Source organism: Heterocephalus glaber, unplaced genomic scaffold (genome assembly GCF_053883595.1).
Source record: "Heterocephalus glaber isolate CG9 unplaced genomic scaffold, H.glaber_assembly_v1.0 deba00001004, whole genome shotgun sequence".
Taxonomy (NCBI): Eukaryota; Metazoa; Chordata; class Mammalia; order Rodentia; family Bathyergidae; genus Heterocephalus; species Heterocephalus glaber.
The window spans coordinates 4093058-4119668 of NW_028258179.1; the positions used below are offsets into that span (position 1 = coordinate 4093058).

A 26611-nucleotide genomic window follows, 5' to 3' on the forward strand; every position below is an offset into this window, starting at 1 on the left:
AGAAAAAAAAAAAAAGAGGAAGTGACCTAAGCCGTAGCCTAAAAAAAAAAAAAAAAACCATCCGGGAAGAGAAGCCAGTTCCTCTTACCCTATTTTTCCTCTATAGTTCAATCAGTTTCCTCCACCTTTTTATTTAAATTTCCAAACTATTAGAAAAAAGGAAAGGATTGCACAACACTCACGAACCTCCCATCTGTACCCAACAACTGTTAGTATTTTGCCTTATTCTTGTGAAGATTTCAAGAGCTGTCAACATGGTGACACATTAGCCTTGAAAGTTTCAGCTGCATCTCCTAGAACTGCCTGTTTCCCTACATAACCACAAAACCAAGATTAATGGATATTTGAATTTTTTTTAAAACTGTAAGAAATATTTTTTTCTAAATAAAGAAGCTTTGCATGATTAAAAAAATAAGGGAGGGTCAGGGATTACAGAGTAAAAACATATGAAACCAAGCCTGATTTGTTCTGAAATCCTTCTAAATTGAGTTCTCATCACAGAAAAACAAGCAAGCTTTCAGCTCTGCCAAACATCTCCCTAGGAAGCCTCTAGATGCATATTTAACAGCAAGTCTTCAAGTCATAAATTTACAATGATGCTTTGTGTAACTGGAGCTGTTCTATAAATGCAAGATCATCGCATAGTAAGTGCTTAATAAATCTAAATGCAAACCTTGCTTTGGGGCAGTAGAAAGATTCCAAAATCCACCATGTGGGCCTGCTTGGGGCTGCCTCAGCCTGAATTGGCCCTAACTCCTTATAAAAATGGCTTTAGCTACCCACAAGATGATCCCTTTGGTCCCATCAGACCTCAACTGTATCTGTCCCAAAAAGACCTCTGTAGCCACCAGTTCTCCAAGCTTGCCTTATAAAATTGCTCATTTATTTGTGGCCAGTGTTTTAGTCCATTTTCTGTTGCTAAAACAAAATATCCAAGGCTGGGTATTTTATGAAGAAAAGAAGTCTGCTTAACTCACAGCTATAGAGGTCCAACAGCATGGCAGCAGCTTCTGCTCAGCTCTCTTGAGGCCCTTCTGGCTGCATCACACTCTGGTGGATGGCATCAAGGTGGGAGCACAGGCCGGAGGCAGAGAGCAGTCATTGGCAAGAAATGAAGAAAGAGGATTTCATGGGCCAGGCTTGCTCTTTCTAGAGCAACTTGCACCCACAGGAACTAACCGGGATTCCATCAATCCCATGCGAGGGAGGAGTGCCTTAGTTGTCAATTTGACTGGATTAAGAGACTCCTGGGGAGTTGCTGTACTTAGCAGTGGATTAATCCACATTCCACATTAGATAAATGTGTTGTTAGGAGGTGGGGCTCAGTTGGGTCACTGAGAATGTGGCTTGGTAGGGTATATCTCTTCCCCTTGTGCTCTGTTTCCCGGATGTTACAAAGTGAGCAGCTTTGTTCCATAATACAATTCTGCCATGATGTTTCTGCCTTGGAGCCAGTTTACCATGGACTAAAATCCCAGAAACCATGAGCCAGATTAAACCTCTGGGTATGGGCTCCAAAAAAGCTGACTAATAAAGGTGGTACTCCAGTGACCTAGTCACCTCTCACTAAAGTAGCAACTTTTTTTTTTTTTTTTTTTTTGGTTTTTTGAGGCAGGGTCTCCCTTTGTAATTCAGGCTGGCCCTGAACTCACTATGTAGCCCAGACTGGCCTCAAGCTCAAAGCAATCCTCCTGCTTCAGCCTCCAGAGTGCTGGGATTACGGGCATGTGCCACCACACCCGGGTTTTTTAAAGTTCCAACTTTTAAAATTTCTACCACTTTCCAACATTATTGCCACACTGGGGAACCAAGCTTCCAGAACATGAACCTCTGGGAGATGCATTCAAACTATATTCAAACCACAGTGGCCCGTAGTATAATTTAGCCCCTATTTGTCCTCTATTTTTCCCCCATGGGTTACTCTAATTCCCCCAACCACAGCCTAAGATGCTCTTCCTCTTTCTACAGTACCACAGAACTAACTTGCAGGCAGAATTTGTAGGCTTGCTCTAGCCCACTAAAGATCAGAATTATCACAGAATCCCTATCCCAGGCATGCCAAACACAATCTCATGTAACCTTCATAAACCCAATGGTGTGGGTACTAGTATGATCCCTGATTTGTAGACAAGGAAATTGAGGCTCGGTGAGATGACCAGAAATCACACAACTAGACGATGGCAGGAATGTTCAGTAGTGACTTGAACAACAGCTCATCCACAAGCTAAGTCCTGCATCTGTGCCCTACAGGATACCAGAAATGGGCTGTAGGGCAAAAGGGAAACATGAAGTTTCCCAGACAAGGTGGGGTGTGGGGGGGTCAGGAGGAGACAACACAGGCGCCTAGGCATGGTGCAGGCTGTGCCTGCTATGCTGGGGTTTTGTTTCATACAAGCTTTGCATTCTCCCACAAAGAGGCCCACAGAGCCGAGGACTCTGTCTTCTCTTCTGCCTTCTCCTCGGATTTCACACAACAGGTGCTCCATAAATACTCAGGGAAGCCAGGCAGGTATGAAGAAATGTAATTTATTTCTCCCTCATCCATCCCAGGACACACATGTGCCTATGGCAGTCTCCAGGGAATGCCAAGTCCTACCCATTTACATCCTGTTGACCCTTCTGCTGCTGATTGGAGCAACTGCTTGGATGGGGTGTGCTCCTGGCTGCCCAGGTGGTGTCCTGAGACTCTGCCATTGTCTCCTGGGGGGACATTTTTTCCATAGCAGATGACCAGAGGAAGATACCCCACATTCTTCCATAATATGTAGGACAGCTGGGGGACTTCCAGGGGGCCAGAAATGGCACAGGGATGGGCAATTTGAGATGGAAGAAGACATAAAGGGCTGCCCTCAACAAATCCCTTCACTGTGTGAATCCCTCACTCTCCAGAAAATATGAAGAAGGAAACAAAGAGGAGAACTCAGTTCCTCAGCCAAAGAAAATCTTTTTTGTTGTTGTGGTTGCATGAATTTTGCACCTGTACGTAAAGACTGCATGAGTAGAAAAGTTTGCATTGGGTGTGAAAAATGAATGAGACTTTGAACCTCTATCTTAGTCTGTGCTTCATCTGCCTTGGGAAAATTTTAGGAATTTGTTACACAAGTTGAATTAGGAAAAAAAACTAGGTGCTCTTCAGCTCCTAAAGAGAAAATTTGACTTGCATGCCAGGCTATTGCTATGAAAACATATATATTCTATTGTAATTTATCCAACTAAATATCTCTTCCCAGGCTGGGGATTTAGCTCAGTGCCTGCCTCAAAAGCGCAAGGTCCTGAGGATGTGGCCCATTGCAAAGGCCCTGGGTTCAATCCCCAGAACCACACACACACAAAAAGAGAATAAGCAAACAGGTCAGCTCCAGGCCAACCTCAGCAGCATCTTCAGTCCCTGCAGCTGGGATGGATGAGTCAGGGTGAGACCTCCCTGCCAAGCATGGCCAGGGCCACCGAATGGACTCCATTGGTCTGGTAGCCTCAGAGTTCAAAGTCCCCACCTTGTACCCTCGCTCCGTAGAGCTGGCCCTGGGAAGAGGTGGGGGGGGGCAGGGGCAAGGGTCTTCCAAGAACAAAAGCAACCCAGCCCCTGGCCCTTTGGATCTCCAGCATCACACGAACATCTCCGAGCTGAGACAGTCCCAAGTGTGGACTGATGCAGGGAGGTCTCCAGGGGAAACTGCCCAGGAGGAGAGGTGGGCCAGGACTCGGAGCTAATGTCCAACACCAGGGCTTAGAATATGGGCTTGGCCTGGGCCCGGACCCCATTCCCCAAGGACTGGCCCTCAGAGGCCACAGCCCAGCCTGAAGATGCAAACTGAGCATTCATGTGCGGGAAGCCATGGGCAGGGCTCCTCTGCAGGCCGGGCGAGCAGCCGAGCAGCCAGGGCATCGCCCCAGCAGAGAACAAGCGGCCCTTCTTCTGCAACAGCAGCTCCCTGTAGCAGGCATGGGAGCGAAGGCAGCCAAAAAGAGGAGCAAGGTTGAGCCTCCACCCCTGAGTGACTCTGCTAGCATCTGGAACCCCTTCCACTGGGGTGCTCATCTGCAGGTCCCAGCCCCAACTGTCCCTCTGCTAACCAAGACCCTACGCCTTTGTCTTATTGCAGAGTCCCCACATGCCACACAGGTTCTGTGTCCAGTGCGACTGACTGCAGTGGCTTAGCTGTCCAGTTACGGGAAGAGGATGCCACATCCCATTGCCTCCTCCCTAGTGCTGCATTAAGCCCCAAACATGGATAGCGGGCCGTTTGTTGTCCAACCTCATCTCCCCAACCCTCAATCAATCGCAGCCTCAAACAGACCGAATCCATGTCCTGAAGCCTTTGTGTGCTAAGGGCAGCAGCCGGGACTAGCAGCTCTTTGTTTCTTCCAAGCATTCACTTTGGCTTCCTTCTTCCCTCCCCCTCCCTGGGTTCACCCAGTGGATGCTCAAGGTCACAGCTTAGACCTACAGGCTACAGAAACCTCCTCTGAATCTCTGGTGAGGGCTAAGCTTCTCCAGCACCCTGCAAGGATCCTGCTCCTAATATTTCATTTATTCACTAATTTATTCAACAGCTATTTTAGCACCTACTGTACACTTGTCCTGGGAACTAGGGATGCAGCTATGAACAAGAGACCAAAACAAAGAACCACCTGCCTTATGGAATTTATATCCAAGAGTGTGTGGGAGAAGGACAGATAATAACTGAATTAAACTGCTTCAAATGTCAGTCTTGAGGTTCTATGAAGACAAGGCAGCGGAGAGGGTGAGGCATGCGGGGTGGTGCGGAGGGCACCTGTGTATGTCTCACCCAGCTCTAGGCCACAGCATGCAGCTGTGCTGCTCTCTGGGCCCGCCAAGTGCCCCCTTTCCCAGTCCTTGTTCATTAAAAACATCTGCTGAACACCTACTGTGTCTTGGGAATAGCTCAGGTCTCTTACAGCAATGCACTACTGGACAAAAACAGATCAAAATGAACAGCTCATATTAGAGCATTCCCAACCGACGACATGCAAAGGTTAGTTGGTACTTTGTAAAGCTCCTTCATGTTGTTCCACTTGGAGCTTAAGGCAGAAGGTTCTAGTAATGTGATGACTCAGATAGAGAAACCAGAACACAGAGGTCGGCACAGGATCCAGAGCTCACAGCAGGTCAGAGACACTCAGAACCTGGACTACGTCTGAGTCTGTGAAAATGCAGAATACTCAGTCTGGCTACAAGAGGTTCTAAACCAGGTACTCTGGGACAGACCTGGGGACCCACACTTTTAAAAGCGCCAGGTGATTCTGGCGATGAGGGCCCATGGCTCTTAGGGAACACACTACAAGCCCGTCTCCCAGCCAAGCTCGTCTTGGTCAAGGTTCTCAAGGAAGGAGTCTTTTGCAGACAAGGTGAAGACTCAGTCTTCTCACCTGAGACCAACAGAGTTAATTCAATGTGACCAACATTCATTTGTTCAGTTGAATTTTAAGAAGAGCTGGGCAGGCGGGTGGAGAGGGAAGCCAACAGGGAGAAACAGAAACTCAGAAAGCCAGGACTCTGTTCAAATATCTCAGAATGAAGGGAAGATCAGCTCTGGTTAGGCATATTCACTAAATACCATTCATTAAATATCCAGTGAGGGAGCCGGGAATTTAGCTCAGTGGTTTCGGCGCCTGCTGCACAAGCGCAAGGACCCAAGTTCGATCCCTGGTACCAAAAAAAATCCAGTGAGGATATTTTGGCTGTGAATGATAGAAAACCTTCTCATAACTGACTAAACACAGACACATCACATCATCATGACAAGTCTAGAGGTGGAGTAGTGTCCCCTCTTCTCCAGACACGGTGCTGGGGATGCAAGATACTGGGATTTGGTCCCTATCCACAAGGAGAAATGTGAGCAGATGCCTTCGAGATAAGGCTGTGACACATGTGCAACAGAGGCATGTCCAGGAGAGGGCCCAAGGCTCTGCCTGAGGACACAGACAGGGAGACCTTCAGGCAGAGATTATGCCCTGGGGGGGGTTGGGGGGGGTGAGCATGAGTAAGAATGAGGCAGAGAAGAAAGAGCAGAAGGAGTTTCAGGCTGCATGTATCAAAACTCAGCCTGTGAGTGTGGAACAACTGGGCAGGGAGTGAAAATAAAGGCAGAGCAGACCCCAAAGCCCAAGCACAGATCCTCCTGAGGAATGTGGACTGAGTGGTCGGCTGCATGGCAATATTCGAGGGGCAGTGAGAGACATAAGCTGTAGGTTACAGAATAATTTTTTAAACATTAGATGCAATAGCAGGGCTGAAGATATCTATCAGAGGGTTGACACTGTAGAGGTGATAGAGATTCTAATGTGGATGAGAAATGGCAGGGAGACAGACAGACAGACAGACAGAAGGCACTAGGCTGTGCACAGAGATACTAGGAGCAAGACCCTGAGCCTCCAACAAGGAAGAACTGGCTGATGAGTAGGAAGAGGTTCAGACAGATAAGTTTTGAAATGTATCCAGTGGGTTTGATAATCTGGAAGTCACTGGAGACTTCGGTAAGTAGAGTGATATGAAAGGGGTAGATTGAGTGTTACAAAGCGGGAGTGATTGGAAAGGGCTGGAATTATCCAATGAAGGTGTCACTCTTTAATAAGCTAAGGGCAAAAAGAGAGGAAAGGAGAGGTAACAGGATTCAAAATCAACATTAAAAATTCAATAGGTTTTCTATATATCAATAATGAAGCCAAGAAAGAAACAAAAACAACTCCATTCACAGTAGCTTCAAAAGAATAAAATAATGAAAACTGCAGAACACTGAAAGAAGAAATAAAAGAAGACATAGAGGATGGGAAGATTTCCCAAGTTCATGGATTGACAGAACTAATATTGTTAAAATGAACATATTACCAAAAGTGAGCTACAGATTCGATGCAATCTTCATCAAAATTCTAAGTCTTAAGACAACTAAAAAAACAATCCTCAAGTTCATATAGAAACACAAAAGACCCAAAATAGTCAAAAGCAATCCTAAGCAAAAAGAGTAACGCTAGAAGCATCACCATGTCCAATTTCAAACTTATACTACAAAGCCATCGTAACAAAAACAGCATGGTATTGGAGCCAAAATAGACACATAGACCAGTGGAATGGAACAGAAGACACGGAAACAAACCTACACAACTACACCATCTGATTCTTGACCAAGGATCCAAAAACTTATGTTGTAGAAAGATAACCTCAACAAATGGTGTTGGGAAAACTAGATAGCTATATGTAAAAGATTGAAACTAGATCCTTATCTTTCTCCTGTATAAAAATTAATTCAAAATGTTTCAAAGGCCTAGGTATAGCACCTGAAACATTGAAACTCTTAGAAGAAAACATAAGGGGACACATTTGAAGCCATAAGGCAAAGGCAAAGACTTCCTGAATAGGAGTCAAATAGCATAGGGAATAATAGCAAGAATCAACAAATGGGAATACAGCATATTAAAAAGTTTCTTCACAGAAAGGAAAACAACTAACAGAGTGATGAGACAGCCTACAGAATGAGAGAAGTCTTTGAAACTACTCTTCTGACAAAAGGACAAATATCTAACTATATAAATAACTCAAAACACATCAAAAAATCAAATAGCCTAATCAATAAGTGGGCAAATGAGTTGAACAAACACTTTTCAAAACATGGCCAGTAAGCATATGAAAACATGTTCAGTCTTTTTTTTTTTTTTGGTACCAGGGATCAAACTCGGGACCTTACACTTGTGAGTCAGGCAACACCACCACTGAGCTAAATACCCAGCCAACATGTTCAGTCTTTAGCCATTAGAGAAATGCAAACCATTGAGGTCCCACCTCATCTTAGTCAGAATAGCCATCATCAAGAATATAAAAGATAGCCGGGGACTTAGTTCAGTGGTTCTGGCGCCTGCCTCGCAAGCGCAAGGTCCCAAGTTTGATCCCCGGTACCAAAAAAAAAAAAGAATATAAAAGATAATAAATGCTGGTGAGGATGTGAGGAAAAAGGAACCCGTTTATACTACTGGTGGGAGTGTAAATTAGTATAGCCACTATGGAAGTCGGTACAGAATTTCCTCAAAAAAATTAAAAGTAGAAGAACATACCACAGCCCATCTTAACACTTCTTGGTATAGACCCAAAGGAATTAAAGTCAGCATACTACAGTGCTCCTTCAGTTCGCAAACGTATTATTTTCCACGATTCTGGTTGCAAACTGAGTTGGACAAGAACCAAATCAAATTCAGTGGTTAGATTTAATGTTGCCCTTATGGGGAAATTTGATTCATTTCTTGTCCAGTTTGGATTTTGACCAGAATTGTGGAGAGAATTGAATTCCACTGATAGGGAGGGATGCCTGCATTTCCATGTTTATTGTGGAACAATTTATAATAGCCAAGATATGGATTCAACCCAGGTGCCTATCAACACATAAAGAAAATGTGGTACATATATACAATGGAGTACTATTCGGCCATGAATAATGACATTGTGTCATTTACAGAAAAATGAATGAAACTGAAGATCATCATGTGAAGCTCCAGACACAGAAGGACAAAAATCATGTTTTCTCTAATATGTGGACTCTAAAAAGATGACATGAAAGTAAAAGGGAGACAAGATATGATTAGATAAGAGGAAGGAAATGAGGCAGCTTCTAAGAGAGGATAATTGGAGACAAGGTATACATATGTATGAAAATACCACATTGAAACCCAATTTTGTCAAATTAAGACATTAATAAAATACATTTTTAAAATAAAATAGTATCTCTGAAAAAAAAAGGAGAAGAAGAGACAAGAGGGGAGTATAGGATGAAAAGACAGCATTGTGGAGTGGGGGAGGCTTGAGTGTGTATAAAGGCAGAGAGGAGAAAGTCCAGAATAACTTTCCAGTTCAAATGAATCCCCAAGAACAAGGGAATATCAGGGTTCAGGTCAGAGAATGGGCTGTTTGTATTTGATACTTCAGGCGTAGAGCAGTTCTAGGTGAAGACAAAGTCCATTCATTGGACGTGATACAGATCAGGAATGCAGTAGAGCAAAGGATCACTAGGATTGAGGAACACAAAGAAATATGAGTCTACCAAAAGATTAGTATTGGTCAGCATCTCATCACTGTGACCAAAATACCTGACATAAACAACTTAAAGGAGGAAAGATTTATTTTGGCTCACGGTTTGAGAGGTTTCAGTCCATGGTTGGTGGCTCCATTGCTTTAGGTCTGTGGCAAGGCAGAAACATCATGGTGGAGAGGTACAGCAAAGGACAGCTGTTCAACTGTTCATAGCAGCCAGGAAGGAGAGAGAGAGAGAGAGAGAGAGAGAGAGAGAGAGAGAGAGAGAGAGAGAGAGAGAGAGAGAACACAAGGTATACAGTGGATCCTCAAATTATGACCAGCCTGACATACAAACAACCAAAATTTTGTTTTTAACTTATGACCAAAGCCTTGAGTTACAACCTGAATGCCAGCCACTTGTGCTTCTAGATGGTCTCAGATACAGATTTAACCCTTAAAGATTTCTGGAAGAAACTAGAACATTCTTTCCTGTGTGGGATTAATTGAGAAATCCTGGACCAGTGTCTCTCTAAGGACACTGAGATCTGCCTGTGCACAGGAGAGAGACTCTGGAGGCTGTGTAGAGGAGCCTGAACCTTCAATTGACTGACTTGAGTTACAACCAGCCCTCAGAAATGAAGTGAGTTCCTAAGTCAAGAGTCCACTGCACCCTGTGAAGGTAAGCCCCCAGTGATCTGGTTTTTTCCAAATATACCTCACCTCTGAACAGCCTGTTCAACAGTGGACTCATAAGTGGATTCAACGGTGAGGTTAGTGACAGTCAAGATTAACTATTCTAAGGGATCTGAGTGTCCTTGGATTCTGGAATCCACAGGCAGGGAAGGGGGCCTTCTGGATCCAGTCCCCACAGATACCAAGGGGTAACCGTGGATGAGATATTCAGAGGCCAGAGCTTGGGGGTCCTTGGACTCTAGGTCCAAGCTTGCTCTATGCTCAGAGAGGAGTTCTTGTGGGGTTTTCCACAGGTGTGTGGCAGGTAGAGGTGTGTATGGAGAGAGAAGAGGTAGTCCTTCTCAGACTACAGGGACAAAGGAGGACATATCAGCAGTTTAGGTGGGGACAAATGGCTGCTCAGATTCTGGCACCCACTTTGTGCCTCTGGGCTCTCCAGAAATGAGAACTGGGTAACCAAGCTGCTGTGTTTCCTGCTCCAGTCCTGAGAGTAAGGCGTGGCTTCCTGGGAGGGGTCTCAGGTCAGAAGAGCCCTCCCCCAGCCTCGGCCTCACAGGTCACTGTGACTCTTGCATCTGATGCCAGTCCTCTTGCCCAGTTACCCTCTGGCTCCTTTGTGGTATCCTGGTTTCTCCTCCAATGCTGCTCCTTCCCAGGAAGAAGACAGCAGGGCAACACAGCGGGGGACACAGGAAAGGCACTGCCAAGATGGCTTCTGGGTGGTCATAAGGGGCTGAGGAGCAGGAGGCAAAGCTAGTTCTCCATATCAGACCAGGCAGCCTATGGAAGCCCAGTGGAACTTGTACACCAGAGCTTCCCAGCATGTGACCTGGATGCCAGATCAGCCAGCCAGTGAGCTTCTCCTGCTGTACCCCTTCTGTCTCTCTGTCCTTTGTCCAATCCATTAGGTGAGTCCTTCACCTTCTAACCACAGGGCCTTTGCTCATGCTGTTAGATTGCCTGGAATGCTCCTCCCCACACTGTTCTCCAAGTCAAGTCCTCCCTTCCTTTGAACCAACTTAAACATTACTTCCCTAAAGATCCCTTTCTTGGCTCTTTGCCTGGCTTTATCTTTTTCTGCTCTCCTTTGTAGGAACAAGTAATGCGGTATCAAACCTGAAATCTCATTCAGCACAGCTCACATTCATTTTACCTTAAGCAACTTAACATGGTTGGGCAGCCCTCTTTCAATATGTAGCTATGCTGGATCCCATGGTCCCCAAGGTCACCAAGGCAAAGTAGGAGAAGGTCTGAAAGAGAAGTCAACTCTTCAAGTCTCTCCCTGGAGGTGACACACATCACAGCCACCCAAGATCCTTGGCTGGAGCATATCACATGGCCTCAACCTAAGCTGTAAAGTGGGTCTGATGTGTGGGGGAGAGCATAGAGGGGCGCTCCACCTGTCTCTGCCCCAGTGTTTCCGGAGAGCCTCTTGTCACTTTTGTCATTTTACACCTATTTATGTGCTTCCTGGAGGACACCTGTCTCCCTCAGGAGGTTGTGCCTCCCACGAGGACAGGAACAGGTGTGTTGGGCCATGGGTCCCGTGGGCTATCAGTGAGGCACCAGTTTTCTGAAAGTACTGATTAGATCGACAGATGAACAAATGCAGGAAACAAAGACGATCCAGAGATCTGAGGAGAGGAGGTGGATTTCCCCAGACACTACCAGCTCTCTACCTGTCCCTGCCAGCACTGTGTCTGTCCCTGCACAGCCTCAGGGGCCAGGTGTGGAGGAGCAAAGAGCCAGAGGGGAAGGCATTGCAGGCACCTCTTCCCCTCTGATCCCACCCCGCCCCAAATAATGCAGCAACAGCAGAAAGCACCATTTCTGTAATAAGGCTACGCAGAGAGGGGAAACAATCTCAAAAGGGTTGTTGTTTGGGCTCTGGTGGCAGTCAGGGTGGCTGGATGCTGGTTCCTGAGAACAGGCAGGCAGGGAACATGAAGCCCCTCAGGAAAAAATCTTTCAAACTTTCAGCAAGATGGGGTAGTGGGACAAGCCAAACCTGAATCTCAAGATGCTCTGCCTCGCTGGGGTGATGCAGTCCTGGCCACATTACCCAGCTTTTCTGGGCCTCAGTTTCTGTAAAACTCTGTATCATCAACTCTGAGATGCACTTTTTTCCTCCATATTTTAACAAGGCTGAAATTGGACTGCAGTTAGCCATCAGTGGTAGGCTGCAGTATTTTTGGTAGGGCTTTTTCCTTGAAGTGACATAAAATGATGGAGGGGCTCATGCAATATGGTAACTCCTTGTGTTTGGGGGACCAGAAATAATACAAGTGAAATGCATAGCCCAAGACCCACATAGAGTAGATACTCCAAAAAACAAATTGCTGTTTTACCCGATCACTTTGAGATAGAAAACACAGCCTTCAAAGTCATTGAGAGTTGTTTAGTTTTGACCCTGAGATCTTGGAACAGCTGTTATTCCAGGCCCAAGGAATGGCCTTGTGAGACCTGGGCAGAGTATGTTGACTTGGCGGTGGGACTGAAATAAAGGCTCAAAGAGAGGGCCCAGAGGCAGGCAGACAGACAGACAGACAGTGAGAAAAAAAAAAGGAAACAGAAAGGTGAAATAGGTACCCATAACCCTGTTGGAACTTCACGGTGGTGACTGAAATGTCAGAGACGCTGGTCCCAAGACCAGGGGAAGTGCAAATGAGCCCAGGTGAACTGATCCAGCCTCTCGGATGACTCAGCCAAAAGCAAAGAAGAGCATCCAGAAGAGGAAATTGTCCTTAACCTCAAATCGCCAAAGGCGTGAAAGAACTGACAAGCCACGGCCTCCAATCAGTGTACAGTTGGAAGTCATAAATATAAAGCCGTTTTCTTTTCTCTTTAATTGGAAAGATAGAGACTATTGTTCTGTGCAAAATTCCCTGCTGGTTTTTAAAAGAAAAAGGAATACTATTGTTGGATATAGGAATCTGGAAAGAATGCTGAATTTATCTCAGGGCTTAGACTCCAGCCCCCTCTACTTTTCCTGATTCCCCTCAATCATCACCACAAGTCATTTGATCAATTTGAATTGTATCACTTTTGTTAAAATTGTGTTGGTTCATAAATATCTTAATATATGTACGTGAGGTTATTATTTGCAAGTTTAATTAGGTTTTCAAAAGGCTTTCTATATATCATTAATTGTTTAATGACATGGGGTAATATTTAAGGTAAAATTAAAAAACAAAGTAAAATCAAGATCCAATATGTGTTGATTTGGAGCAGTTCTACAAGATGCCAAGCTATAAAAATCAGGAAGGCCATAAAATATCAAGATAAATACACTTACACAGAAATCATGTAAGTTTGACTCTGGACGTTCATTACTTCAAGGGAAAGAAATTATCAATGAATTACTTTAGGGGTACACTTGCCAATTATTATGTTACCTTTATGGTAGGATAAATAAAATTTGAAAATGCTCAGTTTTTTATATAATTCAACATGTGATTACGTGTGGACAATTCTGCTAAAAAATGTACAAAATCATATGACAGATTTATATTTAGAAAATACAGATAATACCAAAATGCCAAGCAACATTTTTTATCATAAGATAGCTTGGCAAATAGCCACATGTTCTTAAATATGTCCTATGATGTAATTTGTCGTTTAATTCAATTAAGTTGTCTTTAGAGACGATTTTTGTTAAAGCAGTTGGTGATGAAACTTAATTTGAAATGCTGAGTTAGAAATTGAGTTGTTTGAATATAACATTAATTAGAAACATTCCATGCTGTTAGGGTTAATTTGCTTGGTAATTTTAACTAGAGGCATGCAATGATTATTGGTGAATTTGTTGGGATTTTATGGTTCTTGAGGTATCTCATCTATTCATAACCTACCCTTGTGGGATGGATGGGGTGGTTTGTAGGGTAATCACCATAAAACAGGGCTGGGCCAATGAGCACCAGTGATCAACTCAGATACAAAAACTGACTGCAAGGACATGTAATGAAGACATTACATTGTTGGTGCTTTACATGTTGTAAAAGGAATTTTCACCTCTTTTACCTCTAACTTCTTTGTTGGATCATTAGTTCCTGTCCCTGGGATGGTTCTAGAAATGGCTGGAAATTTATTCCAATGATCCTGGGGGTGGTGGCAGAATATGCAGTGGGTGTGGAAGGGGTACAGCTGGGTGCACCTGGGTTTGCAGAAGCCAAGCTGACATTGTGACTGTTCGCATGGATTCTCAGCCCTGACCAAATCAACTTCCAGTTTGATGGATTCGATCTGGACTATCTCCAGAATACTTTATGTACCTTATGAACTGTTCCTCAGACACAGTGACAATCAAATATCTTCTGCACTGGTTCTAAAGTAGCTGGAGATGTTGTAGCTCCTTCTCAGGGCCCTGCTGGCAAGCGGAAGCCCACTGCCAAGGCCACTGGCTTCATCTTTACCTGCACCAGTCTGGGCATGAGTCATGGCCTGCTGTCTCCCAGCCCATGCCTGGACTAGAAAGAGCTCATCTCCAGCCCTTCCAGGAGGCTCTGAATAATCTCTTCTGGAAAGAGTGGGCCTAAACCACAGGGGCTGACAGCTTCCCCGGACTCTTTCCACTGCAGCTGAACCATGAGAAGGCTGGGTTCCAGGCCTACCTTGAGTGTGTGAGCCTGCTATCTCTTCTTCTTCCAGAAAGGGAGCCAGAGCTGGCAGAGGTCACCAGTCGCCTTTCAGGGGGAGGTCAGACACCTGTACTGCAGCATGTCCCCCCAGAAGACTCAACTCCCTTCTCTCTTTCAGAAGGAAATGACTGTGGTGGAAGATGCAGGTGTGCAGAGTCTACTTCTTGCTTTCATAACTAGCTCATCAGGCTCTGCCTGAATGGGGTTGGTGGGCTTCTTCTATAAGGGCAGTGGGCCACCCCTTGCTGCACGCCCTTCACAATGATACACAGGCTTGTTCTCATGCACACTCATGTATGCTTCCCCAAACAACCCTGAACACACACACTGTCACCAAGAGGTCAAACCATCCAAGGGAATAGTGGCACATTCCCTGCTTAATGCATGCTTCTTTCCAGCTCTATCCAGGCCCCAGCCCTCAAGAATGTCATTCACCAGGAATTACAACACTTTGCCTCGAGTCGAAGGGCAGAAAGTATCTGGCTACATGTGGAATTTCAGGTAATTATGATCTTTGTCACAACAGATTGCAGGATACCTGGGAGCCTCCTGAACTCTGAGCCACACCTGTACAGACGGCACAGATGAGTTCCTGCTCTGAGAAACCCCACTGAGCTCCTTGATCGCTGCCTCAGTGCCTGCTGGGCACATCCCTGCTCTGGCCCTGTTTAACTGGCAGCCCTTGGTCCTATTCTCACTTAGATACCTGGATGTGGAACTGGTTACAACCAGAACTATCCTAGCTAGGTGTCCTCCATTCAGATTATATCAGAAACACAGCTTAAAAGCCATATCCATCTTTTGAAGTTCAGGTCTCTCATCCAGGACAATCTGGAAGAAATTTTTCTATGGAGAGTTAGCCAGTACTTAGTCACATCCACCAGGAAGTGATGTCTTTGTAAAGAAAATGAGGAGCTTCATCTAAAACAGAACTGCCTAGAATCAGAGAAGGGCCCACCAAGACAAGAGAAGTCCATTTGGAAGGGAAACTAAGCTCCAACTATGTTGCACACTCACACAACTCCCGTGTAAATAGTTTTAGCTACTATCTTTTCTTCACTAGGGCCAGATCTTGTCTTGGTGGCCCTAATCAGGGACATCACAGCAAGATAACTATTTACTTTTGAGTATTTTCAACTCATGTGGTCAACTCAGAGAAGCCAGTCCATTCATAAAGCTGGACTTTCTGAGAGCAAATAGTTTAGGTTTGTACCTGTGGGCCAAGAGGGATGCCTTCCAGACACTCTTGGACATGAATATGATGGTACTCAGAAGTTTGAGCCACCCGTGTGGATTCCAAGGACTCGCAGGTCCTCCAGGGTCTCCTGGAACAGGGGCAAAGCCATGCTTGACTAGTATCTTCACTCAGTTATTTCCTGGGCCTCTCTTTACCACATGTGAGGGCTAGCACCCCCTCCCTCAAATATGTATTCAAAACACTTGAAGTTGACTTGATTAGATATCTGCAATCAAGTGGCAAGACCTTACAACATCAAAATCCTCTGGTTACCATAGGTTCTCAAAAACTTCATCACCTCCTCAAAATAAAGGAAATATTCTTTGGGCCCCCAGATAAACTATAACTCCCATGAAAACCTGCTGTCTTCTGCCCTCATCCAAACTCACCCTACATCTGCTGTGCCACTTCTGCCTGACTTGGAAGACTCCCACCCATGTGTATGGGGCCGCCATGTTGCTGGAGACTTTTTTTCTTTTGCCAGTTTTACAAAGAGCCCAGTTCTGTTCAAAGCCAACTCCCAGTGCACAAATGCATTAAAATAGATGTTAATATATGGAGAGATGAACTCAATGGAACTTGCATCCATGGTTCTTGAACTCTGACTACCAGAGCTTGAGACAGCTCTAAGAAACTGGAAAACAGCTGCAGACACTTGGAATGAACTTGACTTTTAGTCATTCGAGTTTTCAAACAACAAGGCTCTAGGCACCAACTTGGCTAAAATTGCCATACACACCCGAATAATAGTAATCAGCCACGGCCACCCTAACTTGAGGAAGATCCTTCATTCTGAAAAAAATCCTAGCTAAGCTTGATCAGAATGCCCCAGCATTATCTTCTACCACTACAAGCCAGTGCCTCCATTCAGCAGCCCCTGGACAAAGTCCTGCAGCCTCTCTGTAAGGAATCCCAAAGTGCAGGAATCAAGGGAGGCTAGCTCTGCCTCTGCGACTGCTCTAAAATGTTTCATGGGGCAAGTCAGAATGCGGGTATGCATTCTGTCATGATCTCAATCCAGAAGGACCCAGATTCCAGGTCCTTGGCAGGTCATGTTGAGACTCACAAAGATCCTGAAGGGTCCTTTACGCATTTGTGATACCAGAAGCTCCTGAAAAATTGAATTCTAGAATGGTCTTAGGTCCTTGAAATGCTGGCCCTCTGGATGACATCAATAAGACAGTGCACCCCGTCTCCCATAGCAGAGCCCCATTTGCAGCCATCACACCCTCCTCACCAAGGTTCAGTTCCATCTCCACTGAGTACCCAGGAGCCTCAGTTTTCATCTAATTCTGGAAGTACAGTCCAAGGCCTAATGGATGCCCATGCATCACTACTGTCCTACCATTGGTACCTATACACAGTACTAATTACCACCCACCCGCAACGTGCCGTAAAGTCAGCATTGTCCATTCCCCTACCATGCCTCTGGCCAGTTTTTCTGCTTTATCTTTCTTTTTAAACAGGGTCTTACTATGTAGCCCAGGCTAGCCTCGAACTTTCATTGTTTGGCCAGTCTTATCCTCTGGATAGTACCTCTTTGGGGCTTCCCAGCCTTCTAGATTTTAAAACTTCCCACAGGCTCACCCTTGGCCTTTATACTGGTCACTAAGCCAGCTTCCTGGACCTAAGCAGTACCTGCTCCTGTCCAGCTCTGCTCTGGCCTGCCACCCAAAGCCTGTTCAGACTGGACCTCCGCTGCCTGAATGTTACTTCCTCCTTCCAACAAAGCCAAAACTGGATGTGTTGTACAACTGTCTTGCCTGAGAAGCATCTGAGACTCCAGACAGTATGGGAGAGCTCCCTTGCACAACTGCACAGCCACCTGGGGGCCATAGGTCCACTGAGATGTTGAAAGGGTGGCTGTTCACAGGGTTAAATGACAGAAGGATGGAAAAGAACCTCAGGACACAGACGGCTGTCACTCCAGCGGGTCAGGCCGGGTGATGTGCTGGCTCCATCAAAGGAGCACCTCACTGGTGCCATGACAGGCAAAATTCGCCTGTCAATGAAGGAGGTGACTGTTTCAGGCTGTGCCATGAGGAGAACATTCTTTAATGAGGAGCATCTCAAAGAAAAGGAAGGGAGGTTCCATCCCCGGTACCAAAAAAAAAAGAAAGAGAGAGAGAGGGAGAAAAGAAAGAAAGAAAGAAAGAAAGAAAGAAAGAAAGAAAGAAAGAAAGAAAGAAAGAAAGAAAGAAAGAAAGAAAAGGAAAGGAGCCAGGGGTTTTAGAGAAACAAATAATGTAAAGGAGTCATCACTGAGTCTATAGGAGCCATAAGGAAGGACAGGAATGGGTCTTCAGTCAGAAATTGTGTGGGCACCATGGTTTTTTGTAGTCAGCTGGCTCTCCATTTCTGAAGTACACAAGGATGTGGGCATTTTTTCTTTTTCTTTTTTGGTACCGGGGATCGAACTCAGGACCTTGTGCTTGCAAGCCAGGTACTGGAACCACTGAGCTAAAATCCCATCCCTAGGATGCAGGCATTTCTTAACCACAGCTGTGGAGGTTGCACAGGGCTCTGATAAAGCTCAGCAGTGACAGCCCCGGTGGATTCCAGCCATCACTGAACAACTCCAGGCAAGCCTAACCTCCTGAGTGGGCAGGAGCAGGGCCTAAGAAACAGTCTCTCCGTAACTCTTGCTTGTGTTGTTCCTATAAAAGCAGCTGAACCATCTGTTGAAAGGTGAGCTGTCTGGGGAAACTGGAGATCGGGCATTTTAAAGGAGGGATGCCTAACGTAGAGAAAAGTGAAATAAAAGTTATATTAAAGTAAAGAGCCAGCAGTTGAACTGTGAGAATTAGCAACTAAGAGGATTCCAAGAATACAGAGGGAGAAAAATGCCCAGAACCACTCCTTGAGTTTCTTGAAGCTAAGATGTTGATGCTGTTGGTGCTATTGTCCATAGTCATGGCTTCCTCTCATACAAGGGCACGCAGACCTGAGCATTCTGCTGCACTTCCTCAATCCAGCAGTCAGTGGCTTGGCCAGAGAGAGCTCCTACCTGTCCATGGCCTGCTGAGGTGATGAGCTCGTCAAGGTTTATACCAAGTCATAGGGCTTCAGCTTGAAGAAGCTCCTCGGATTCTGGGAGACAAAGCCACTTACTTGCAAGGCAACCTAAAGTTTTGCTAGGGATCTGGGCACTCAGGTTTTAATTTTTGGTGATGCTGATTCAGGCTAGAGGGAGAGAAATGTGAAAAGTTAGTTTGGGGACTTGTAGTGAGATACTGAAGAAAACTGGCAGGATTGGAAATTTGGTGTGGACTGACCATTTGGGCAAGGCAATAGGATGCAGTCTAGTTTGAAGATCGGTCGCCAAACTGATTCTTCCACAAAGAGTGGGAGAAAGAAGGCAATTAAATCTCATCAGACAAGACAGAGCTAGTTGACACAGTCATTAGCTCATGCAATGTGTAAAGAGGTACAGGAAAACTCAAAGGCAATGAACAGGGCTGGTGTCTGATAACCAGGAAGGATGTGCTATACATAGAAACATGAAAGCTTCTCTTTTTAGTCATTCTTCTTTTGACAAAGATAATCTGAAAGAGAAGTTTTTCTTGATTGCAAAATAAGGGTGGTCTTTTAGATTTGGTCACTATTTCCACAGAATCAGCAAGAATGGTAATTTAACATTTATCATAATCTTTCTTAAGTTTGCTGGAAGTTTTGATAAAGAATCTCAGATTAGATTTTTGAAAGCCTCTTGAGGCTAAGAAGCTAAGCCAAGAACTGGACATCAACTTCACTTTTAAAGCCTATATATTTGGGCCAATCCTTCTCATCTTGAGGTCCCCTAAATATTCTGAAGTTCCTGGGCCTGCCATGAATTGACTTCCTTTCCTCGGAGGTAAGGCTGAGGGCTCAGTAAGCCAGGTACCAGGCTAGTTTTTCCAAGGGAGCTTAAGCATAAAGTTAACCCAAGTGTCTGGTCATTTCTGATTAAATGATCATCATTCTCAAATATGATATTCCAGGCAGACTATAGGGCGCGTGATCAATGTTTCCAATTATGTTCTATTAACAAGGAAGACACATTCTCACTGAACCTATTCAAATAATAATATTGCCACGAAATAAGAATCCTCATTGAAAGCTTCCACATTTTGGAGACACCAAGGAGGGAAAAAAGGATATTCGCACATAGTTCATCACGGGTCACCAAAGCATAGTATACCAAATTGTTACGAGTTATGGATTGCTTAAGAGAAAAGAGAAGGAGATGCCTTCCACATCCAGAAAATAGAACATTAAAATAACATCAACAAAATGCCTAACAAAACCCACTATCATCTCTCATCAGTTTATTAGGTAACTGAATTATTAGGTAATGAATTATTATTCCACTGGATTTAGAGTTAGTTGTTTTGTGAATGCATCAATGTCCAATTAGAGTTCTAGAAATTCTGACTCAGTCACTGATATGGTCTCAAGATGTTTAAATGATGCTGTCAGAATCTTACACCCAAATATACCAAGCACAGTCCTACAGCACCTGGCTCTGAGACAGCCACTCTGTGCTGAAGATGGGCACTTTGGTCTGTCGTTGATTATAGGAACATCAGGGGAGCACCCAAGTAAGAAAAAATCTATCTGTAATGACCAAATAAAATGGCAGTGGTTAACCTATTACTAACAGTGTTCAAACATGAAAGATCTGCTGGGAGTTTATAGCAAGAACAAAACAACGGGCAAGGAAATTTGGTTGTTCTCTGGCACACAAACTGAAATAATAAAGGATAAGAAATGTTTTAGAAAAAATATCTATTAATGTAATGAGTAGCCCTACCTCCAAAGAGTAGATGTTATGTCTCATTTATAAAAATGGAGTACCATACAGAGAAAAAAAATCTTTACATATAAAATATAATAGTACTGACATAATATACCATCAACATGCAAAACATATTGTTAGAATATACTAAGGATATATAAAGAACATCAAGTACAGTGATTTGACAAGTCTGTAACAGGTCTTAAGTATGTGCATATTAAATAAAACTATAATTAAATAATGTGAGTTCCCCAGTTGAAAATTGCCGACCTAGTAGATGCTACATTCAAATTAAAGTTGTGATTGAGGTACCATTTTAAGAAATAACTGAAATTATGATGATAACACCATGCTGTGATTGTCTAATATCAGGAAAAACAGCATTAAGAAACTTCATGTGCAATGAGGACATCTACAAACCTCTAGGGATTTTTTCATACACTATATAATTCCTGAAATATCTGCGTTTAACGCTTTACCACACAAATTTAATCTGGGGAAGACAAAGTATCTCTTCTGCTTTGACAGCTCTTTCCATGCAGCTCCCTCATAGTAAGAATCAAATAAATCTAATTATTTCTATCACTTCTTTTTTTGCATTATGAAAAGATAAATCCTTTGCAGTTTTCCCTCTGCAAATCTCAAAGACAGTGTTAGGTGCAAAAAAAAATATCATTTAATATCAATTTGGGCTGATGGTACATACCTGTAATCCCAGTCCTAGGGAGGCTGGGACAAGTTCAAGGCCAGCCTGGGCTACACAGCAAGACCCTGTCTCCAAAAAAAATCACCTTGGGGGAAGCAAATAATAATAATAGTAGTAATAATAATGCAATGTGAACATCTCATGTGGGTAGGATCATAAATTACTGTGAAATAATACTTGATTTAAAGTGACAATAAAATATTTTAAATAAACATAGCCAGTGACATGATGATGAAGGTTTTTTTCCTGTGTGTGAAACTTTGTTCTGTTAAGTTATCAAGGACATCATAAAGTCAGCATAAATCAGACAACATTATTCTGATAAAACATAGGATCTTTTTTCTTTTGGGGTGTATGGGGATGCTGGGCGTGGAACCCAGGGCCTCATACATGCTAAGCAAATGCTCTACCATTATATCCTCACGCTTGTTCTACATTTTTATTTTGAGACAGGGCCTCGCTAAATTACCCAGGCTGATCTTGAACTTGCAGTCCTCTTGCCTTAGCTTCCTAAGCAGCCGGGATTACAGGTGTGGGCCACCATGCCCAGCTATGATCTTTGTTCTTTGGGCAACCTACACAGAAGGAAAAGAATAACCTTTCTCAAACTTGTATCCATTTCCTCCCTTTTTTTTTTTTTGGAAAGAAAACTGCCTGTATTTGTAGATACTATGATGCGGTATATAGAAAACTCAATACAATTCTACACATTTTTTTTCAGTTTGCTTCTTTTTTATAGCAAAACATGTATGGGTACATTTTAGGCATATATAATGATAATGCTCATCATAGGAAAAACTATTAAAACTAATAAGTTCAGCAGGCTTACTAAATACAAAATCACCATAGAAAAATTAAGTACATTTTTATCTGTAAAACTAAACATTTCAAAAAGAAGATGAAGAAAAATTCTAAGCATAGTAGTATCAAAACAACAAAATGCATAGAATAAATTTAACAAATATACACAAGTCTTGTACACAGAAAAATATAAAATCATTGCAAAAACTTAAACACAGAAATAAGTTTGAAGCTATCCTATGTTCAGAAATTCAATACTAAATATTGTTATGATGGAAATACTACCGAAAGTGATCTACAGATTTAAAGAGTTGATATCTATAGCTATCAAAATCCTTACTTCTTGCTGCTCTAACCCAATCGCCAAACACTTAACGTCTTCAAATGGTAGACATATTATCTCATAGTCCTGGAGAGAGGAAGTCCAACCTTAGCCCCACTGGACTAAAGTTAAGTGTCAGCAAGATTGGTTCCTTCTGGAGGCTCCCAGAGAGAACACATCTCCTTGCTTTTCCCATTTTCAGCTCCTTTCATCTCCTTCTCCCACCTCAAAACCAGCAGCGAAGTAGTATCTCTTCCCCTCTGCTTCCCTTTCCATACCAGCATTTCTCATTCAGGGCCTCCAGCCTCTCTCCTATAAGCAAACTTCAGAGTTCGCTGAGCCCATCAGATGATGCAGGGTAATCTGCCTGCCTCAACATCTTTAATTTAATCACATCTACAAAGTTCTTTTTACCGTGTAAGGTGACAACTCTGCAGGTTCTGGGGATCAGGATGTGGACATCTTTGAGGGAGCTCATTATTAGAAGATTAATAATTTCTCATTTTTACAGAGAGAGAAACAAGGCCTAGTTTTTCACCAGTGTATCTGAGATTAAATCTCTTTATTAAAAGCTTATAGGGCCGGGGATTTAGCTCAGTGGTTTTGTCGCCTGCTGCGCAAGTGCAAGGACCCGAGTTGGATCCCTGGTACCAAAAAAAAAAAAAAAAAAAAACCTTATAAATAAGATTATAAATCTTATAAATACAAAAACTTAGCCAGATTTGATGATAACAAAATTTTCTTTTCTGGAATGTTCTATTGCTCTCTATATCCACTCAGTTTGCCATTTTTTTCTCTTTCTGGAACAACCAGACTGGTTTTTCATTTTACTTTTTCACGTAACAAACACATCCTAACTTCAGCTCCTGAGAACGTTTCTTTTTCAATCAGTCACCCTCTCCTTTGACTTCTGTTCTCTTCTTCCTCTGCTATTACCAAGAAAAAAAGAGGGACCCTCTTCCAGACCTTCTCTGGCCAGAGCCTAATCTCCACCAATGTTCCCCCTTTCCTGTCCTGAGAGTGCTACCTCACCTCACTATTTGTATTTCCACATCTCCCATTGACCCCTTAAATTCACAGCCACCTGCCTGCTTCTTCGCTGGCCTGACAAGAGTTCTCTCCAAAGTTATCAAAGTCCTCCTGTTGCCACATTCAACACTCTTCAGACTTCATTTAGCTCGACCTTCTCACAGCACTGACTGCCCAATGTTCTCTCTTTGGAGATGGACGTAATGTTCTCCTAGTTTTCCTTCCATCTTCTGATTGCTCGTAGATGGGGTTATCTATGTAAGCGGCCCTATCGTCCATCCAGGCCCAAGTCAGAAGCCTGGCTTTCTTCCCAGAGTCCTCATCCTCCCTCTCCATTTGCATTCATCAGGTCACCAAGTGCTGTCTTCCACAGATTTCCTTCTGGCTAACCCATATTTATCTTGCCCATTGCCGCCACCCTAGCTCCAGCCGCCATTACCCCTTGCCAGGATGAAAATCACTTTCTACTGGCCTCACTGCCTCTCACCTGGCCCTCCTCTCATCCACAGCACACACCAGGACCAAAGCAGAGTTTCTAATCCAAAGTACACATCTGAGAGTGGCACTTAGTTTCAATGCCCACCTACCTAAACCACCCTCGGAGGGCTTGCATTTTGAAACCCAGTCTCCTTAACATGGATGATATGACTCCTCCTGATTAGATCTTTGCTTATCTCTCTAACTGTATCTGTTCCCAATCCCCCTCAAATTCCAAGCTTTATATACCAAGCAGTTCCTCAAATTCATCATGCTTTGGGTGCTACTCACATAATTTCCTCTTGAACATTTAGCATCAACTGATTAAGTCTTATTCATGCTTCATGTCTCACTCTTCTGTAATTGACTGTTTACCTATGAGTCTTTGCTGGACTAAAGGCTCTCCAGAACCATGGACTTGAGGTCTCGTTCCCACTGCATTCGGTAACTATTTGCTCCCAATAAGCATTTGTTGAATAAACAAAGTTCTAATGAGATTAGGAGCAGGTTTGGCCAGCATGAGGGTGTGGGCAGGGGTGTGGATGGAAAAGCAGGTACACTGGGGAGATACAGAGTTCAAGCTGCCGGGGCACAGCAGTTCCAGTAACTGCAGTGTGCGGGGTGGGGCCAGCCAAGTGGCTGTTAGGCTGCAGTAGAAGTGAAGGTCACTGGGACAGAGAATAGGAGGGGACTGTGACCCAGTAGATCAGAGAAGTGGCACTTTCCTGCCTCAGGGAAAGTCAGGCACCTGGTGGGGTGGGAGGGGAGCCATAAGCCAGGCCCCTACTCCCTTTCACAGATGACCTGATTAAGGATGGGAGGTACCTTCATCCTAGGGCCCAGTCTCAAAGGGAAGAGGAAGGGGGAACGGGATGGTGGAAGATTTATTCGGGACCCTACTGACTTGAGGGGATAACACCAATGACACCCTGTGCCCCATGGGGACAGCACAGGAGAACAGTGGGACTCTGAGAGGGTTTCAAGATGGAGGGATGGAGGAACTTTGCAGAAGGCAAAAATATTTCTATAGAAATGGTTTTCCAGAGAACTCAACAGAAGGGTGTAGAAAGAGATCTCCACTGTAAATTCAAGTGGTCAAGTGACATGGCTCCTTCCAGTTTGCTTTCAGAATTTGCTACAAGTCCTGCTCCAGAAAGTTCTACTCTTCTGCAGCCACGATTCTCAGCTGTGGTAGGCTTATCCCACGGAAGAGAATAATCTAGAATGCTGCCTGACCCTTAGTGCAAAGGTGTCAAAGCCCTGCACATGGGGCTAGCCACACTCCCGCTGTCAAGTCACCTGGCTCTCCAACTAGCACCCCTTTTTCTTGGTCCCCCTCCCCTGTGCTGCTGATCCCAGCCATCCTGGGACTCCATGGCACTCCACCGACCCACCCCTTCCACATGGTCTCTTTCCTCCACTGCTCCCCTCCCTCCTCCCCACTCCACTGACGCATATGGTGCACACGCTCACCTCCCTTCCCCCTCTCCCTCCGTGGCATTGTCCAGCAAAAATAACCCTGGCGCAATCCCATTTCCCACCTTCCTGAGCTTGCACCTTCCCAGCAAATTGCAGACGGTAAAAATCACAGAATTACCCTGCTGGCTGGTCCTTCTCACTTTCTTCTCTCTCTGCCCTCTTGCACTCTGAGCAATGGCCCTGCTTCCTGTTTCACGGAGAGACAGAAGGCTCAGGAGGGCCTGGCCACCCACTGTGGGCATTCATCTGTCTGGTTTCTGCGTCCGTGCCCACATTTCCCCTCCTTTCCTGGTACCCTGAGTGAACACCACTTGGTACTCCAGAAAATGCCCGCCTTCACTAAATCTCCCCTCCCATCAGCCTAGAGCATGGTTCATGGTTTCTCTAGAGCCCCGTTCTTTCTGGAAGTCTTTCTATGTGTTATTCTTTCTTCAGCCCACTCCAAACAGGCTTTCCACTCACCTCCCCATTGAAACAGCACTGTGGTGCTGACACTGATGGCTGTGGGGCAACACTAGTAACCTAACTGAGCTCTTCACTGGCTCCCTTTTTCCAGAGCGGCCCATCCTCTTCCCTGAAAGGTGTCCCTGGTCTTCCACCAGATGTCTCTCTGACTCCTCTTCCCAGAACACTTTGTTGTTCCTTTTCATTTCTTGACCTCTTGACACTGGGGGACTTGGGTCTGTCCTTGGCTTTGCCCTTTACTAACACTCATCTCTAAATGATCTCATTGAGCCCTTCTGTTTTACCTACTCTGATGACTCCCACAATTCTATCCCAGCCAGGACCTCTCCCCTAACTCTGGATTTCCATGTCCAACTTCCTCCTCTCTGGGTGTACAGCAAGCAGCTCAAACTTACTATGCCTCAAAATAACCTCCTGAGTTCCTCCTTTCACATCGGTCTCTGTTGAAGTCCTCCCCACATCACCAAATTGTGCTTTAAATTTTCTTGAGGAAAAAAAAATTAGAAATCGGCCAAATCTTGGCAACTTTACCTTTTAAATGTGCTTGAAACCCACCATATCTCGTTGTGGTTTTGTTTTTTGTTTTTTGTTTTTTTTGGTGCCGGGGATCGAACTTGGGTCCTTGCGCAGCAGGCAGGAAACCACTGAGCTAAATCCCCAGCCCAACCATGTCTTTACTCTTCCACTGCTACTAGCCTGGCCCTAGCTGTCTTCTTTTGACTGGATTATTTCTCTCCTCTCTCTTTTGCAGGGCTGAGATGGAACCCAGGGCTGAGATGGAACCCAGGGCTGAGATGGAACCCAGGGCTTCATGCACACAAGGCAAGCACTGTACCACTGAGCTACACTCCAGCCAACTACAATATTTCATAGTCCCTAACTAGTGTTCTGGCTGAAATCCTCCCACACTTAAATCTGGTCTTCACACCATTGCTCACAAGACACTCAGAAATCTTGTTCAACTATAAG

At 44.4% G+C, this 26611-nt stretch overlaps 1 long non-coding RNA gene across 2 annotated transcripts in view; it reads right to left on the reverse strand.

Annotated features, from left to right (window-relative positions):
* The window catches only part of LOC110346337 (uncharacterized), a 42410-nt gene extending 16867 nt beyond the window's left edge, over positions 1 to 25543 (reverse strand). Inside the window, exon 1 of one of the 2 annotated variants that reach the window (XR_002390316.2) lies at positions 25296 to 25543. This is a non-coding gene — a long non-coding RNA (uncharacterized LOC110346337). Of the gene's footprint in view, positions 1 to 23989; positions 24129 to 25295 lie in introns of those variants that run through there. The other variant, XR_015450566.1, reaches the window with a different exon arrangement.
* Between the last annotated feature and the right edge of the window lie 1068 nt (positions 25544 to 26611).